The sequence below is a fragment of the Coenobita brevimanus genome, chromosome 56 (assembly GCF_032717465.1).
Source record: "Coenobita brevimanus isolate Jiangsu-jjx chromosome 56, ASM3271746v2, whole genome shotgun sequence".
In the NCBI taxonomy this organism is placed as follows: domain Eukaryota; kingdom Metazoa; phylum Arthropoda; class Malacostraca; order Decapoda; family Coenobitidae; genus Coenobita; species Coenobita brevimanus.
Genome location: NC_137009.1, coordinates 6,646,825 through 6,665,140, shown reverse-complemented (window position 1 = coordinate 6,665,140; position 18,316 = coordinate 6,646,825).

Sequence of the window (18,316 nt, the reverse complement as noted above, 5' to 3'; positions counted from 1 at the left end):
TTCCTCACAAAAAAAAAAAAAAAAAAATCCCAGATATTGAGTTTGCTGATTTGACTCGGTGTTTTCTTTAACCATGCGTAATGACCTCGCATAGGGGCTTTATTTGTCTCTATGCTGAGTACAACTCTCAGTAAAAGAATTTTCGTCATATCATCCTTCCGCCTCTCACTGACTCCCTTCAATTTCTTTTTCTCTGTGTCGCAGCTTTAAATCTCTCTTTTTATTTTCGCTCTTTCAACGATTACTGTTCTTCTGAACTGTCTGCCTGCATCACTTCCCATTACAACGGATACGCAGTACCCATCTAGAAATATCTTGTCGCTCCTCCTCTCTCCAATACGAGATTTAATTCGTACTGTCTGTCGTTCATGTATTTAACCCATCCACTCTGAAACAGTCTTCTACACCTTGTCTTTCTCTCTCCCAATGACCAATGTTTTGAACGCATAGAACCATGCAGAAATAACAGGAGGAAATTAGAATTATTATCAAAGGCTTAAAATGCCTTCTAGCATCTTTGCCTCGGCGATCTATTTTCCATTCCATTTGTATGTTGTTTATGTCTTTTTATCATCGACACGGATGGCATTATAACGTAAAAAAGAATATTAGCGATGGTAAGGAAGAGGTAATAGAAGGCTTCCTCAACCGATGAGAATATGAGCTTTGGTAACAGGAACCTCGTAAGCCTACGACAACTCGTTATAAGGACAGCTGCTGTGTGTTTTAAACCCTCCGCAAAAGGACAGGAGTGAAGTGCTTATTGTCGCTCTGAGGGTCACACACACAAGCAACACAATGACGGAACCTGTCTGCTCACTGTATATTTATCCTATTCACCCCAAGTGCATCTTTTTCACTTTATTCTTATTACAACCTAACAGTTTTATTTCCTCTCGGTGAAGACCTTTCACAGTGGAGAAATGTAACGGATTTCGTTTCTAGCCCCATCACCACGAGTGTTTTTCCGAAACTTAAGTAAAATCGCGTAGAATTGACAAGAATATTTAAAAAGGAGTAAACAGGTTGATTCTATCATTACGAAGGGTGTCTCTTAACTACCCAATGACGACATTATTCTTAGTCAGTATATTTCTGGTGTCGACAGACGATTCTAATCATCTATGAAGAGTCTTCATGTACTGTACCTTACTGGAAAAAAAAAAAAAAAAAAAAAAGACTTTTTCAGTCTTGCTACCACTAGACAAACTAATCCAGTACTGGAGAAACTTTCTAACTTGAGGAGTCGCTATTAACGTTTCACCACTAGAGGCCAGACGTAAGGTAAATAAAACTGTATGGTAGTTGGAAGAATGTAACTCCTAATTCAGGCTGTTAGCAGCTACACAAAGCTTATCTAATTTTATCTCGCTTCCGCCGGACGACTATTATCAGAACAGGGCTGGCCGCTAAAAACAGTATGTGCTTATTGACAACATACAAAAGGAGATAATTTCCTCAGGGTCCTGTGACTTAATCTCTCCTGGGCAAAATTGTCTGGCTTTAGCTGGAGTACAGTTCCAAACCTGTTCCCACCACAACTGGGTTAATGGCACCAATGTAGCACTCACTTTCAGCTGAATAATAACGTATGGCACTAGCTGAAACACAAGGCGAGGGTTGCTCCGACCATAAAGGGGTTAATGGAGAGTTCGTCTAACCATTTCACCGCGACAAAATTTTCTCTAAGCTGAAAAATATCGTCAAGTGGCACTGACAAATATAACACCAATAGACGCCTACTTCTACAGGGGATTAATGGGTAGTTTTTTTTTTTTCTAATTTTGTGTTGTAAGAGATCTTCCTGATGGTGAGGTAAGTCATTAAGTGGTTGTGAGGGTAATGGAGGGATTAATGCAAACTATTTCTTGTTCCTCAATTATGGAAAAGCTCCGTTCAGCCGATGAAAGCCGTTTGGCAGTAGCAATAAGGAAAAATGTAGGTGGGGTAAGTGGAGATTGCTTCTAAGCCCATAACTCTGACAGACCTACCTTAAATTCAGTATAGTCCCCTGGCAATAGTAAGAATAAAATACAAAAGAGATAATCGAGTAGAAGGGTTAATGGAACGTGTTTTTAACCCTTTTTCTATGAGACACCTTCCTTTAGTTGACCAATGTCATGACAACTTACAGCCACAGATAACGATACCTTCACCACATAGGACACATTCTAAGCTTGACAAAGTCGTCCTGCAGCAGTAGGAATAAAATAAGAAAGACACAGTCCTGATGATGTCTTTCTTGGTCTAGAAATTACCTTACATAAAAGCCGTTATAACCCAACACAGATCATTTCAGTTTGTTATATTTTTCCTACCCCCAGACTTTATTTAGCCTGAGAGAAAGTTTAAGTGGAGTAGTTACATAACCCCTCCAGTTAAAGTCTATACTCTGAATAAATGTGTCTGGTAGTAGCGAGAATACCAGGTTGATAGGTAAATCAGATGTGTGAATGGATATGTAGATAATTTCTCTGGACACTCGGTAGTTCTGCCACGTAGTTTATACTTTCCCGTTCCTAAGGCTGGAACCCTAGTGGTCATGTAAATAAAAAAGATGGTGAAGACAATGATTATGATGATGATGATGATGATAATTACAAGGAGTACAGTACAAAGCGTGAGGAAAACTGATACATAACCTGTTAAAAGAATATGTACACAAGTTTTTCTTCCTTCGACCTGGTGGTTTAGTGGGTAATTAAGGCTCTCCAATCGGATTGAGCCGGTGAAGGTTTATATCCAAGGGATGGTTGGAGTTTATTGTTCACGTAATGCCACTCAGGGATGAGTGAGGCTGGTCACTCTCATCTTTAATGTCAGAGCCAACTTACTTAGCCCCGGACTCCTACGCTCCTCATGGGACAACATAGGACTGGATGATGGATGGATGGAAGTTACTACGACCACCAGTCGACCATCAGCTAATATGATTACCACCCAAAGCAATAAATTACTTGTGGGACTACGTGCAATTCTTTGACTTATCATTCAGTGCAGAGTTACCTGAAGGTAACATTACGTGAACTGAGTGGATGATGGGCACCCCCCACCTACCACTGTTTAATAATAATAATAATAATAATAATAATAATAATAATAATAATAATAATAATAATAATAATAATAACAATAATAATAATAATAATGATAATAATAATAATGATAATAATAATAATAATAATAATAATAATAATAATAATAATAATAATAATAAGTAGATTCAACAGCCTTGCAAAATTTTTCCACACTCTCAAGTGATGGCAGCATATAGATCAAAGGTTGTCGACATTACTGAGAAGATACATCGGAAGAGAAAAGAAGCTCCCAGTATAATGCCCCTTCCGCCTCCTGTGCCGTAAAGGGCATGGAGGAAGAGAAGAGTTTATAGTGGGAAGGATGAGGATACAATGAAATGGAACATAGGTGATGGAAGGCAAGAATATATAGGTAGAGGAAGGCTGATGTAAGAGAAGGGTATATAGTTGGAGGAAACTAGGTGGAAGGGTGTAGTATATAGTCAGAGCTGCGAGTCTTAAACTTCTCCTGCCTTGATATCCCCAGGTTCAGTTTCAAGCCAGCCTGGTAACCCTTCTCCATTATTACTCGTTCACACTCAGTTTCAGGTAGGTAAAAAGAAGGAAGAGAATGGCTGTGAACAAACAGATTCTATGGATTCTTTTTCAACAAAATAACATTCATTCAAGAATTAATACACGAAGTTGTTCAGTTTTTTCAGGATGCATTTCTGGATACCCCCAAGACCCCATTTCGATACCCCCGGGGAATATCGGGGCACTGCTTTAAGTACACCTGAGTTAGAGAGTTGTTGGATGGGAAGTATATATGGTTAGAAGAACGCTGATGGAAAGGAAGAGTATATAGGCAGAGGAATGTTGGTGGATGGGAAGAGTAAATAGTTGGAGGAAAGATGATGGAAGGGAAGGGTTTATAGGTGGAGGAAAGATGACGGAAGGGAAGAGTGTGTAGTTGGAGGGAAGATGATGGAAGGGAAGAGTATATGTTTGGAGGAAAGATGGTGGATGGGAAGAGCAACAGGTTAGACGAATGTTGATGGATGGAAAAAGAAGTGACTGAGTTGTAACTGCATTAGGAGTTTTTTTTTTTTTTTCACGTGAAGGAACATTGCCTTTCCCACAATGTAAATACTAAGTCGTGGCTGCATGAAATTCATTGAGACTTAGCTGCTAGATAGGAATGTCTTTCTCTCTCTCTCTCTCTCTCTCTCTCTATTTTACTAACAGATGATGTTCATATCTGACTTCACTTGCCCATCAATTGAAGTGAAGCGGGAATAGGTATCTTCGTCAGGTTTGGAATAAAGTGCTGTATGACATAACAGGATGCTTACAATACTGTCCAACTGACGGCTGCTGGGATGGCACACCACTAAGGATACACAGAGCCGGAGAAAGGTTTCCTGACACTTAGCCCCCAGCCATCAGTAGCTGATTTCCTCACTCACTGATACATGGACAGGGACGTTATTACTCCTTAACGTTTCTGCATAATAATATACTCGTATATTCTCTTTCTCATAGATAAATAAATAGATAGATAGATTGGCAGATAAGTTGATAGTGTGTGTGTGTGTGTGTGTGTGTGTGTGTGTGTGTGTGTGTGTGTGTGTGTGTGTGTGTGTGTGTGTGTGTACTGATCACAATAACAAAGACATAGTAACAATAATAATCCCACAGTACACACATAAATACATACACACCAGACAGTCCTCCAGCCAATCCATCAGTGGACACAAAGGTATGACGCGCTGCCATTGTGCCTGGCCTGGCCAAAGGCTACCCAGGCACCACCACTCAGCATGGTGGCTTCTGATGTGCACTTGTTCGCTGCACGGTGGGAGGTAGCAGGGAACGGGTGGGGAGGGGGAGACACTAGGATGGAAGAAATGGAGGTGGGTTGGAAGGAAGAAGGAGGGATGATGAGCAGATTGTTAGAGAGAGGAGAGAAAAGGGGAGGTTGGTGCGAGAACGAAGGAGGAATGGATTTCTTCGTTACTAGACACATCGATCACCCAGACTCACTATATTTATCCATCAACGGAGGATATGGATCTTCATCATGTTTGAACAAAAGCGCTATGGGCACTATATTGATGATTTTCCTAATTTGTGAGTTTCCTGATAACTAAATATTTAGCACCAAATTTCGAACATTCACTTAAATTACCTTGGCTTTGAGGGTCCATAATGAAATGTTCATCTCCAGGACGTAAAACTAAATCTCCAATATCAAGGGGAAAGCAATTCTCAACACCTTACTAAAACCAGGACACCTCTCAATGGTTCCTAATCATACAGATCAAAATCACTGATCTGCATAATGCCCAGGATCACGGAAAGATAAATTAGAAAAAATAACCCCCCCCCAAAAAAAAAAAAAAAAAAAAATCTGACTCCCAACGTGGATTCCGACCAAAACATTCAACCATCACCTATCTCTGCAGGTTACCTCAACTCATCTTTGATGGCTTCAGAGGGAAAGAGCAACCATTATGAGCTAGAAAAACCAGGTACAAGCAGAGCCTATGACACAGTATCAAGACACATCGTGATAAGTAAGGTCTTACCTCCAACACTGATGGAAACGAAAAAAAAAAAAAAAGCTGGCCAGCTATCTTTCAGACAGATAAGCACATGTATTCTACTAAAGTTCTAAACTCAGAAAACAATCCAACGGTGTTCCACAGGACTCAGTTCTTTCACGCCATGGCCGTTTCATTTTCCACAAGCTGCGAATCCCGGGTCCTTCAGTAACAGTACAGTCTTACGCAGACAATTACATAGGTTTCACAACACTCCAATACTCAAGAAGAATCACTCCAACTCCAGTTGTACCTTTACTTACTATACCATTGGCTTAGACAACTACAGTGACTGCCTTCCCAACCCAGACAATCACTGCCCTCTTTAGACAGACATGAATGCCAATTATTGCCTAATCTTCTCCTCTCTAACAAACTCTGCTGGTCCTTCAAACTATACGGTCTCCCCTTAAAACAAAGGGAGCAACCACAGCTTTTGCGTATGGCTGTATACTATAAGGCCTCATTAAACTAGAAACAAGAATCAAATCTTTGTTTTATTTATTTGTAGAGACTCTATGAAATTTGGCAAGTTAGAGCAAAACAAAAAACTGAACAAAAAAGAAGTCCATGCTGTGAGCAAGTATCTGCAAAAAAAGGGTATGACCTCCAAGGAAATCCATGAAGACATGGTCAACACACTTGCCGAGGACTCTCCTTGCTATTTCACGATAAAAAAGTAGGCTGCTGATTTCAAGCAGGGCAGGGAGAGCATCTAAGATGACCCGTGGTCCGGACGCCCAAAATCGGCAACCATGGACGATCAAGTGGAGGCCATTCACTGCATGGTCTTGAATAACAAACGTTTGTTTGTGCAACAGATAGTCGACACTCTGGGCATCAGTGCTGACTCAGTGCACTCTGTTTTGACTGACATCTTGGGTACGAGCAAGCTGTCTGCAAGTTGGGTGCCTAGAATGTTGACACCAGACCAGTAGTTAATCAGAAACCTCAAGGACAGTTTTGGCTCATTTCCAGGCTGACCCAGCCAATTTCTTCCTGATATTTGTGACCCTGGATGAGATATGGATATACCACTTTGAACCTGAATCAAAGCAAGCAATGGAAACGCCATGTTGTGTACCTCCCAAAAAATTCAAATAATTGGTATCTGTCGGCAAGGTGATGGCAGTTTATTGGGATACTGGGGGAGTTCACATGACTGACTACTTGCTAAAGGGTCAGGCCATTGATGGAGCCTATTATGCATCAGAACTGCTACAGCTGAAAGAAACAATAAACGAGAAAAGGAGAGGAAAGCTGCAAGTGGGCGTGCTGTTGTTCCAGGCCAGTGGCTGTGGCTGAAGCAACCAACTGTGGCCTTGGATTGTTGCCTCATGATCCTTATTCATACGACCTGGCTTCGTCTGACGTCTGCCTGTTTCCCAAACTAAATTTCCACTAGCGTGGTCACCATTTTCTGAGTGAAGATAAAGTCATCCATGCAGGGGAAGCGATTCTGGAGACTCAAGATGCGATCTTCTTCCACGATGGAATTGCAATGCTTGAACGTCGGTGGACCAGTGCATTGAACTTCGGGGATTCGATATGGAGAAATAGTACGGGAACAATCTTTCTCCTGTGACGGTTTTCGGTGAGGTTGAGAACTTTTCCAAAGATCCCTCCTCCTGTAAAGACACTTCAAATTCTAAGAGTTACTTTGGACACACACATGATCTTTTCTCAACATACAAAAACATTTATTGCAAAGGCATCTCGTCAACTAGATGCTCTGAGGACACTCGCTGGCACTACCTTTTGACAATTAAAAGCATATCTGAAAATTAAGGGTTCAGCATTAATCTATACAGCTATGGACAAACTTGAAAAACTCAAATTAACGGCGTAAGAAGTTTAACAGGATGAACTAAAACCACAAATATAGACAACCTACACCAAGAGTTTCCAGTCAAGGAAAGTAAGAATATGACGGGCATACAGGAATACAGGTCACCTACAATATCCTCATAACTTTATTCTACATCACACTTCTCCACAAAGAAACAGGCAAACATAAAGAACAACCATCCAACACTATACAGAGCATTTCAACAACATCCCTCTTTTTTCATCGAACATTATAGCCTACATCATAAACACAGTCATCACGGCCATCCAAAACCATCAGCCAAACAGCATCCTTCACAAGCAACCTCCAGACATCTGCTACGCAGAAACTAGCCGATCCAGAGACACGGGGGTACCTAACCAGACTACAAAGTTTAGTGACGGTTGTATCTAATTCAGTCACTGACAGGGATTTCCCCAGAATTAAATAAAATCATCTCGAGGAAGCAAGAATAAAACGAACTGGAGAGGCAACATTTGTAAGCAAATGCGTGACACTTCCCAAAGTCATCTTGTTTTTATTCAAAAGTACAGACATTTTCTTGTATTTATAACTCTCACGAAGCGAAAAGACAGAACACATAGGATAGAGGGCCCGTTCAAATCGACCTCTCTCCGTATAGTAACTGAGTTTGATGTCAATAAGAAAAGTGCCGTTACTGGCACTGTTGTTTGGTATCTGATGGTTTTGCTCCCGTAATCTGGTGATTTATTCTCTCTTTTTCTAACACTTCTTGAGTTATAATTTGACTTTATGGGCTTATATCGAAAATATGAGAGAGGATTCTAGAGAGTTTTCGCCATGTAAACGAATGGTGACATTCAGGCCAGTCGACCCAGGAAAATTAAAAATGCGTGAGGCAGTGATAACAAGAGTTGGTATGAAGAATGAGAATGCCTACACCTGCATCAAGAAGAGAGAGAGAGAGAGAGAGAGAGAGAGAGAGAGAGAGAGAGAGAGAGAACCTTCGAGAAACTTAAAAATAATGTCCTCCTTAACGCCCACAAATATATGCATTTTTTTATTCTTCCTGTCGTCAGGTGATATTATACAGCACAGTAGAGATCATCCACGGTTAAGAGGCTAAGGAGAGTATTTCTAATACTGAGGAAACGCTTGTGCACATGTCCCCCAGATATGGCGGTCTATTATGTAACGCTGATAACATTAAAAGTTTACAGAAAGGCTGTTCTCCTTTAACGTAAGACAGCACATTTAACAGAGAAGAAGAAAGCTTGCCATCCTCACATCTCTTGATTTCCAGTATGGTGTCGAAGATTTTAGTTGTACCAGCACCTTTGCAATCTTTGTTTTCGAACACGGCCATCGGACTGATGAGATAGGTTTGCATTATTAGCCTGAGTCAGAATTATCTGCATTTCAAGGTTCATTTCCCAATAGCAGTATGGATATATCAAGAGAATCGTAGCACCCTTTCCCCTGGAGCTGATCTGATCGCCATCATTGCTGAAAACTATTTCTTTAAAGTTTAACAGGCATTTAATCACTTCCTCCTTTGTGATTAATGTTTCTCAGTACACCGTAGCGGTTACTCCTGTAGTATTCACATCTTTATATCGAATTTGATTTCATGAATATCATACCAAAATTTATTAATGTATCATAAAAAGAGATTGAACACATTTAGTGTTATCTCAAACAACGAACTTTCAATTCCCCATTTTCCTGAGGGAGTTACTGAAGCAAGTCAGACGGTGTTCAGGACTCCTGGACATAAAATGACTGATTGGGTTTTTGGAGCATTGTTCGTGGCAAAACGTCACTTATCTTTATATGAAAGTTTTTATTTAAAATCAATTTTGTTTTGCAACAAGATCTTTTTTAAGTTAACTTTAAGAACTGTTCTAGATTTATAGGAGGTGCTGTTACTGCAAACAGTTTTGTTATATACTAAAAGACAGATATAGGAAATTTTTGTAGAGATGTTGATTCACATCTCCTGCTTTTGCATCGGTAATGTTTCGGGAAACCTCTAGATTGATCGAAGCAGGAAGGCTTACTATCAGTTCTCTTTTGTGCCAAAGATCTGCTCTTGCAGGAAAGGGGAAAATACGTAATAATACCATATCTCTGGCTTTCAATACAGAAGAGAAATTAATTACGAAGAGTATTTATCTTATTAGCTGTTTTGTGAGGCTCAGGTTACATATTATTTTAGTTATTTCAGTCTGTTGATGTACTTTTATTTTATTTGTGTTACAATGAGAGTAATTTTCCAACCTTAGAGAGTTTATGTTTAAGTGCATTAGTTCGAAAAAGATGTCATTAACCATTTCGCTCCTTGCTCAGCCAATAAAATCTTTCTGATGTAACAGGAATGAAGTAAATGCGATGCCCTACGATTGAATAGATTATGATACGTGAAACACTATAATACGGCAGTGGTTCATAAAAGAAAGAGTGTGAAGGGACGGTGAACTGGTGTGAGACTGCCGTTTGATGGTATGTTGTGGTGCAGAATTGGTAATTTGATGTTGCTGTGTTGTGGTGTAGAGGCGGTGCTGCGGTGTACAGTGGTTGTGGTGATGTGATGTAACAGTGGTATACGTGCGGTGGTGTGGTGTTGCTGTGATGTTATGATGTAGTTGTAATGACATAGATATGATAGTTCGTTCACAAAAGCAGTTCCCCTAAGTGACACACACCTTCTCTTGTCACCGCCTTGGCACTAATACCCAGTAATCATACTCATTACATTATGACTAGCTCAGTCAGGACTGGTGTGATGGTATTAGTGGGAATGTTTGAACGATATTTCCATGGGTCTCGTAGAAGATTAGGAATGTAAGGTTTAAACAATTTTTAATAATCGTACTGCTCCTGCCCCAGCTTAGGATCGAACACGTGCCCTTAAGACAATATACCACTTTACCAGCTTGACCAACACCTCCGTCATGAGGTGTAAGTGCGGTGGTGTTATGGTATACAGCAGGTGTGGTGTTGTGGGTTTTGTGGTATAATAAATTGTTTGCTTTGTTGGTGTAATGTTGTGCTAGGGATCTGTGGTGTACCTGAGGTGTTGTGGTACTCTGATATAGGTGCGGTGTCGTGGTGCTTTGGTGTTTGGTGTGGGTGTGTTCTTGTGGTGAAGTTGTGATGTGGTGATGAAGCGTACTAGTAATGTTGTGTAGATATGGTGTCTTGGTCTACTTGTTCTGTTGTAGTGCAGTTGTGTTGAGTGCTGTTGTGCAGAAGTTGGCATGTGGTGAGATTGTTGTGGTGTGATGTTGTGGTGAAGATGTGGCGTTGGGGGGTATATGTTGTGGTATGGATTTTTGGTGCTGTGTCCAGTTGTGTGGGGTGTTGTGGTGTTGTAATGTAAGTGTGGTGTTGCTTGTAACGATGTGATATTGTGGAGTTGTAGAGCAATTTTGGTGTTCCGTTTTGGTGTACTTGTTGTGTTGTAGTGCTGTGGTGAAGATATGGTGCTATAGTGTAACTGTTGATATAGTGTTGTGGTGATGTGAGGTCATGATAAAATTTTGTCATTGTGACATTGTGTTATTGTCTAATGAATGTGTGATTTAGAGTTGTGATATAGTATGGTACAGTGCACATAGAGTGTAGTGATGTGTATGTGGTGTCGTGGAGTACATGTGGTGGTACTGTGGTGCTGTGGTGAACTGTAGAAATAATGTAGTGCTGTGTTATAGCTGGGATCTATGTGCTGTGCTATGGCGTTGTAGTGAAGATAGTGTGCTGCTGTGCTGTAGCTGAGGTGCTGTGGTGTAGAGGCAGTACTGTAGTAGCTGGGATATTGTGTAAATGTGGTGTTCTGATGTGCTATCGATGCGCGGTTTTTGTTGATGTGTTTGCCGTTTTTAAGGTGTGGTGTTGTGGTGCAGCTGAGATATTTTGATGTACGGTAGTTGTGTGTGTGTGTGTGTGTGTGTGTGTGTGTGTGTGTGTGTGTGTGTGTGTGTGTGTGTGTGTGTGTGTGTGTGTGTGTGTGTGTGTGTGTGCGGGTGACTAAGTAATGAGGTGAGTAATGGGTAGAAGTGTAATGCGTAGGAGGATGGTGGGTGGTCTAGCCTGAGGGTGGGTCTGTGTGGGTGAGAGAGAGAGAGAGAGAGAGAGAGAGAGAGAGAGAGAGAGAGAATTGAGCATGAGTGGGTGGAAAATTGTGTGTGTGTGTGTGTGTGTGTGTGTGTGTGTGTGTGTGTGTGTGTGTGTGTGTGTGTGTGTGTGTGTGTGTTCTTGTGTGTGTGTGTGTTTGAGAATCTCCATGAACATGTATTTTATAGTTATGTAATGGGTTGAGTGTGTGTGTGTGTGTGTGTGTGTGTGTGTGTGTGTGTGTGTGTGTGTGTGTGTGTGTGTGTGTGTGTGTGTGTGTGTGTGTGTGTGTGTGTGTGTGTGCGCGGGCGGGTGGGTACGTGTGTGGTTGTTGTGAAGTCAATGGTTCACTAATATCCTTTTGTAGCCAAGGCTTTGTTCACTGCTTATATATAGTGCCTTATCGGGCCCAGCGGGAGGCAGGCAAGCAGACGTGAATGGAGAGAGAGGGAGAGAGAGAGGTAAGTGATGGCGTATTAATTCGTTACTAAATCCCAGATACATACATATAATTATATTTCACTCGTAACTCCCGCTGAGAACTAACTTTATATACACAGGTAAGTTTAGAGATAATACTGAAGATTATTTTTTAGGTAGCTGAAGAGCACGAAAGGGAATTATTTTGAAATGTAAATCCCTCTCTCGTTTTCGTACCTCTAACTGCCTTCTCTCCTTCTTATTGTATGCCATTTCTTTCTCCCCTTTATATCCACTATTCCCTTTCATTTTTTCACCTCTCTTCAGCTTCTCTTTTCACCATATCCATTTCCACCTTCTCCTTCCTCTTCCTTATCATTTTCCTTTCTTGTTTTCTTCTATTTCTTTTTTCTTCATCTCTCATACTCTACATAGCATCTATTTGCTCCTTTACCACCTTCCCAATATTTCACTCCCAGTCCCTTTATGATTATTTGTATCCCTATAGCTCATTCTGCCTTCCTTCCTTCTCCTTTCTGCCTTCTTTCCTTCTCCGTGTTCATTCTCCCTCCCTTCCCTGCATCCCATCCTCTTTTTCTTCTTCTCCTCCATACCTCCCACTAAATCTTTCACTCATGTTCCATTACTCAGTAGCTTTTTCTTCCTCCATGTCACCCTCCTCTCCCTCACCTTCCCATCTGTCCCTCCCTGAACCCATCTTCCCTTTCGTTCCTTTCTACTTTTCCTCATGTTTTCCGTTCTTGACTCCCTCTGAATCGTTCTTTCAAACCTTTATTTTATAGCATATTTCACTGCCCTCGCGTCTCTTTCCATCCCCCCTCACTCACTGCACACCCCTTATCTCTCCTTTAATTCACATTCCTCCTTCCCTCTCCTCATTATATTCTCCCCAGTGCCTCACCAATAACCCATCCCTTTACAGTTTTTCTCTCTTTTTCCCACCCCATCACCTCTTCCCGCCCTTTTCTTTCCTTTGGAGCAGGCGTTCGTGTACTGATTAGCACGTCCAACTCGCAACTAGAACCCGAATTTGATGCTCGGGCCGGTAAGACTGGTGGCCTCAATTTGCTTCCCCCAGCAATATAAGGACTTCTCAGGGTCAGTTTCTTGGGAAATACTGTAACATAAGAAATACTGTCTGCTTTGATACCTCACGTGCATCACACAACCATTAATCAAACCTATCTTTATTTTTTCTCCACTTCCTCCATCTACATGACTTCTTCCCTTCCATCGCTAATTCCCATTCCCTTTTTCCAGTATCTTCTCATCCTTCCTGCATTACATTTTTTTATCACTGCGATGAACTTTTTTCCTGTTATGTTTTTGCTAATACCAGATTACTTTATTCAGCTGGAGATTGACATTCAATACTGAAGGCTTTAATAAAGTTTGTGTCTAACTCCTCCATTTTTTATAGTGTTCTTTATGGTGAATAAAATCGTCTGAATGAAATACTAATAAAAACATTAATGATCTCGTAGACGAGAGTATAATTAGCAATATTCAGGCGGGTGCAAAAGGTGTTAATGCTCTATTAGTGTGGAATTTCACAGGTGTCAAAGAATTAATGGCTGAAACTGCACATATTGTTTTAACACTCTAATGATTAAGTATTCTTTAGCATTTTATTCTTGCTACTGCAGAAAGATTTAAAAAACTTAGTATGAGCATAGGAATCTGAGACTGTAAATACTGGTACCATCAGCCCTCTAATGTTGGAAACTTTTCTAGTATTTTCTGCTTGCTGATCCCAGACGAGATTGTTCATATGGGACTGAGTCATCGGAGCCTGAGAGTGCTAAAGCTTTCTCCATCTTTCACTCACCGTCCTCTCCCTTTTCTTATCCTTCCCTCCCCTTTCTTATCTCCTTCCCTTCTATTATCTCCTCTCCTTTGCTTCTTTTCTCTGTTTCTTCCCTTCCTTACTTCTCCTCCGTGGCATATTTCCTTCCCTCCTTTCTCTACCCCTTCCCTCCCTCACTCTTCGTATACTTCCTTTCCCCATTCACTGCCTTCACCTTTCCTTACCACACTTTTTGCACACATCTCCTTCTTACCTCCTTGTACTTTCTCTTCCCTCTCTTACCTCCCTTCTTTCTTATGTTCCTTTTCTTATCCACCCTACCCGTTTCTTTCCTTACCAGCCTCTCTTCGAAAATCTTCTTCCATCCCTCCTTTATCTTTTTCTCTTTCATTTCTTACATCTCTTATGCTCTCTTCCTTACTCTCCCGACCATTTCCTTTGTTTGCACTCCTGTCTTTGTACACTTCCTTCAAGCCTTTCTCTATCTCTCCCTCTCCCCTCTCTTGTCTTTCTTTCTCTTTATCTTTCCTTCCCTCCTTTTTCTACCTCTTCCTATTCCCTTCCTTCTCTCTCCCTTCCTACGTACACCTTCCCAAACAGCATTCTCTCCCTCCTAGGCACAACCTACTCTTTCTTCCCTCCCCTATCTCCCTCCTTACCTACAATCTTTACTCCTTTTTGTACCCTGAAGAAACCGTTCATTCTCTTTTCCCTTTCCTCTCTTCCTCCTTTCCTACCATCATCTTTCCCTTCTCTACCCCCAGGAAACCGATCATTCCTTCTACCCTCTCTATTCTTCCCTCTTTCTCTTCCATCCCTCCTCTTCCTTTCTTTCTCTCGTTCCTTTCAGTTACTCCTATTCTAATATTTTTTCTGTCAGTTTGCCACTCCTTTTCCCTGTCTCCTGTCCTTTTTTGCTTTTCTTCTCCTCCTTTCATTCATCTTTTCTAGCTTGTAGTTTCTGTGGTACCTCCCTAAGTTCATTTCATCCCTTCCATTTTATCCCTCCTGTACTTCTCAATCAAAGCACCGTCTTCCCATTCTATTCTGCTTTCAAGGGATTCTCCACCTCTTCTTCTCTCCCTTGTCTTCCTTCCCATTCTCTCCCTCTGTACGCACACCTTCTCCCTTCACTCCTCCATTTACCTATCATTCCCTCTCTTATCTCCCTCCCTAGGTGCCATCTTCCCTCCCTCCTCTACCCTCAAGGATCCATTCACTCCCTTTTCCCTCCCTTTTCATCCATTCTCCCTGTCTTTAGCGTCTCACAACCGTTTCCATTTTAATCTCCATATCTCCTTGTGTCTTTCTCTTCCTCTGTCCACATTACTCTTTCCTTCCTTCTCTTTCCCCAATGATTCTAGTCTTCTTTGTCACGCCAGACCCTCACATTCTCCCTATTCCCACCTTTCTGTCCTCTTCCTACTTCTTCCCTTCCTCGTATATCTTTTTTTTCTTGTTTGAACACTCTCTCTCTCGCTCTCTCCTCTCTCTCTCTCTCTCTCTCTCTCTCTCTCTCTCTCTCTCTCTCTCTCTCTCTCTCTCTCTCTCTCTCTCTCTCTCTCTTTCTCTCTCTCTCTCTCTCTGTTGTGTGTGTATCATTATCTTCTTTTCTTATCTCCCATTCGTCTTCCCTTCCCCCTTTCCCTCCCTCCATGCACCTTCCGTGTTTTACCTCCTTGCCACCTGTATTTTCGTTCCCCATCTTCCCTCCCCATTCTTTTCACCTCCCCACGTACATCCTGTCTCCCATTTCCACCTCCCATGTCCCTTGCACCGTCTTTCCCATACTTCTTCATTCCCACGGGTCGTAATGCACAGTGTTATGGAGATTACTTGCTAACTTATCAACTCTAGACTTTTTTTTTAGTTCTATTCAACAGTTTAGTGCCTTTTGTATAGCTGGTAGCAAAATAATTCCTTCAGAGTATTGCTGTCTTCTGTTATTTTGTTTTTGCTATGGAGAGATAATTATGCTCAGCTTAATGGATATCTGCACGGAGAGTGGGTAAAAAACTTCAATACTCTTACGCCTCTCACGTGTCACAACCACCACTGCATAACTATTCTATGAACGGAGAAGCCTTCACACCAAGAGGATCTCAGTGTAATAATATGCATAAAGAAGAAGATGAGGAAGAAGAAAAACAAGGGGGAAAACAAGTAGAAAATGAAAGAGACGAAACAAGAAAAATGAAATGAAAGGAAAAAAAGAAACTGAGGTTTAGGAAGGACTGAAAGAAGAGGGAAGAAGGGAAAGGAGGAGAAGAAAAAAGAGAAAGAAAGAAGGAAAGAAGAAGAAGAAGAAGTAGAAGAAGAAGAACAGAGAGAGAGAGAGAGAGAGAGAGAGGCCTCCGAATCTCACTTTCAACCTATGTCACTTTCCATCGCAGGGTCGAATTCTCATCAGCTTAGTAAGTGTTCTTGCACCCCATTTCCAGTAACTTTTCATGCATAATGGAATATATTTCTCTTGTACTGCACATAGTTTTTTCGTCTCTTATCACTATCTCAATTGCGTAATGCAGTACAAAATAATGCTAATTAATTGTTAACTGACATTAATGATAAGAAGGTGCTATTGCTAATCCACCTTCACAGATTTGCTTTATGTTGCACTTTGTTTCCCATAGCTCAATGACAGAATATGACTGCTCACTCTCTACCTGTATATGTTTTTCGTAGCATTTCTTCAAGATTAGGGATATGTTCTGGTGCTAATCTCGCGCTACAGCTCAGAAAGCAACACAGAAAGATGGCATTATTATGTCCGTTAAAATGGACATAGTATTATGGTTTATCTCCCTCTTTTTCCATCCATTGTTCGTTATCTGTTATTCTTCCTATCTCCCTTTCTATCCAACAACCATTTACTCTAGCATACATTACTTACTACACCCTCTCTCCTTTCCTTTCGTCCTCTGCTTATCCCTTCGCAAACATCTCCTGTTGAAGCAACCAATGGCTGGGTAATGCACCATGACTTTCATCTTGACCTTAGTTCAGTCCTAGCCTTGGGCGAACATCGAGGTGAGCGTAGTAGTAGGCTACGTTCATACATGTTAGAACATGCTCAGACCCTGTCGAGGTTTATTTGATTTCCTAGGTGACGCCGACAGTCTCTCTCATTCACCATCATAACCATTCCAATGGCAGAGTAGCTACATGCACTTTGCACTCCTCATCCTACTACACTCTTCGGGTCGTATTCGTAATTTATCTTGATCTAAAGTTGTGCGTAAGATCCCTTAAGAACTGTTTATTTTTACTGTGAATCATGAAGCTACCAAGGATTTTATATACATGCAAGACTGAACAACAGCGAGAAAAATGCAACACAACGGAATGAGTCATGGTATAAGATTCCTTGTCTATACTCTTACCGTCCCTTATACAACTACCAGGGACTGCAAACTAAAATAGGCTGAATGATAAGATGAAAAAAAAAATAATAATAATAATAATAAGACAGAGCAGAAGGAGTCATGATAATATTTGCCTGCCATAGTGACTTGTTTACAGTAAAAATTGGTTATAATCGTTTATGAACATGGACCCTGATTCCTGACACATATATTTCAGGATGCATAACTTTGGATGGGGGCAGGTCACTTCTGCAGTAACGGCTCTGTAGATCTATTGCCTTAACTCCCTCCATTCGTGGATGTCCGTATTATTATATTTTCGTTGCCTACAGATGATGTTCTTAGACTAAAGGGACCATGTAGTGAAGTAGTTAATCGAGGCAATATCGTCCCCAATTCGATGTTTCCCCTGAGATGAATAAAATCGTATGGAGATCGCAGCAACAAATTATGAATGATGTCACCGTAGTGAAGGGGTTAAGACTGTATCCGGTCATGACTAAGAATTGTGCAAGCTCCGGCTCAGTGATACATGCCTTGGGTCCGTGCTACTTCCGGCGTACCCGCATGTATGCCTCGCAGGGGTAGTCTGTGAGGAAGAACTGGCTACATAGCACGTCCTTCCTACCTGTGGGCTTTGTATATTTCACGTCAACATCCAACTGTAGGCTATGTTATTTTTCTACCTGGCTATTTCCATCAACAAAGCACAGAGGAATACTTACGGAAGGTATAATTTGCTGTATAGATCGTTAGAAAAAGAGGAGTTACGAAATATTCAAAGCAACATAGAATACCACTCCATGGCACTTCCTGTTTCTCCCATTTCAACATACCCTTCCTTTCCATTCATCTTTCAGTGTCTGGTACTGAACCTCCAACTTCCTCCTCCGTCCCATCTCATCCCCTCCTTACCCCCATCTCCTTCCCTTTTAGCTTTGTGTACTCTTTATCCCCCCCCTCTCTCTCTCTCTCTCTCTCTCTCTCTCTCTCTCTCTCTCCCAGTGCCGAGTGCAAAAAGATTTTCCAGAGAGGAGAGAAATCTTATCTCCATGTCTGTTACTGAAGGAAGGAGAGAGAGGAGAGAGGGAGAGAAGGAGTGAGGCAAAGAAGGGTGGGAAGAAAGGAAAATGAACAGAGCAATGCTGAAGTAA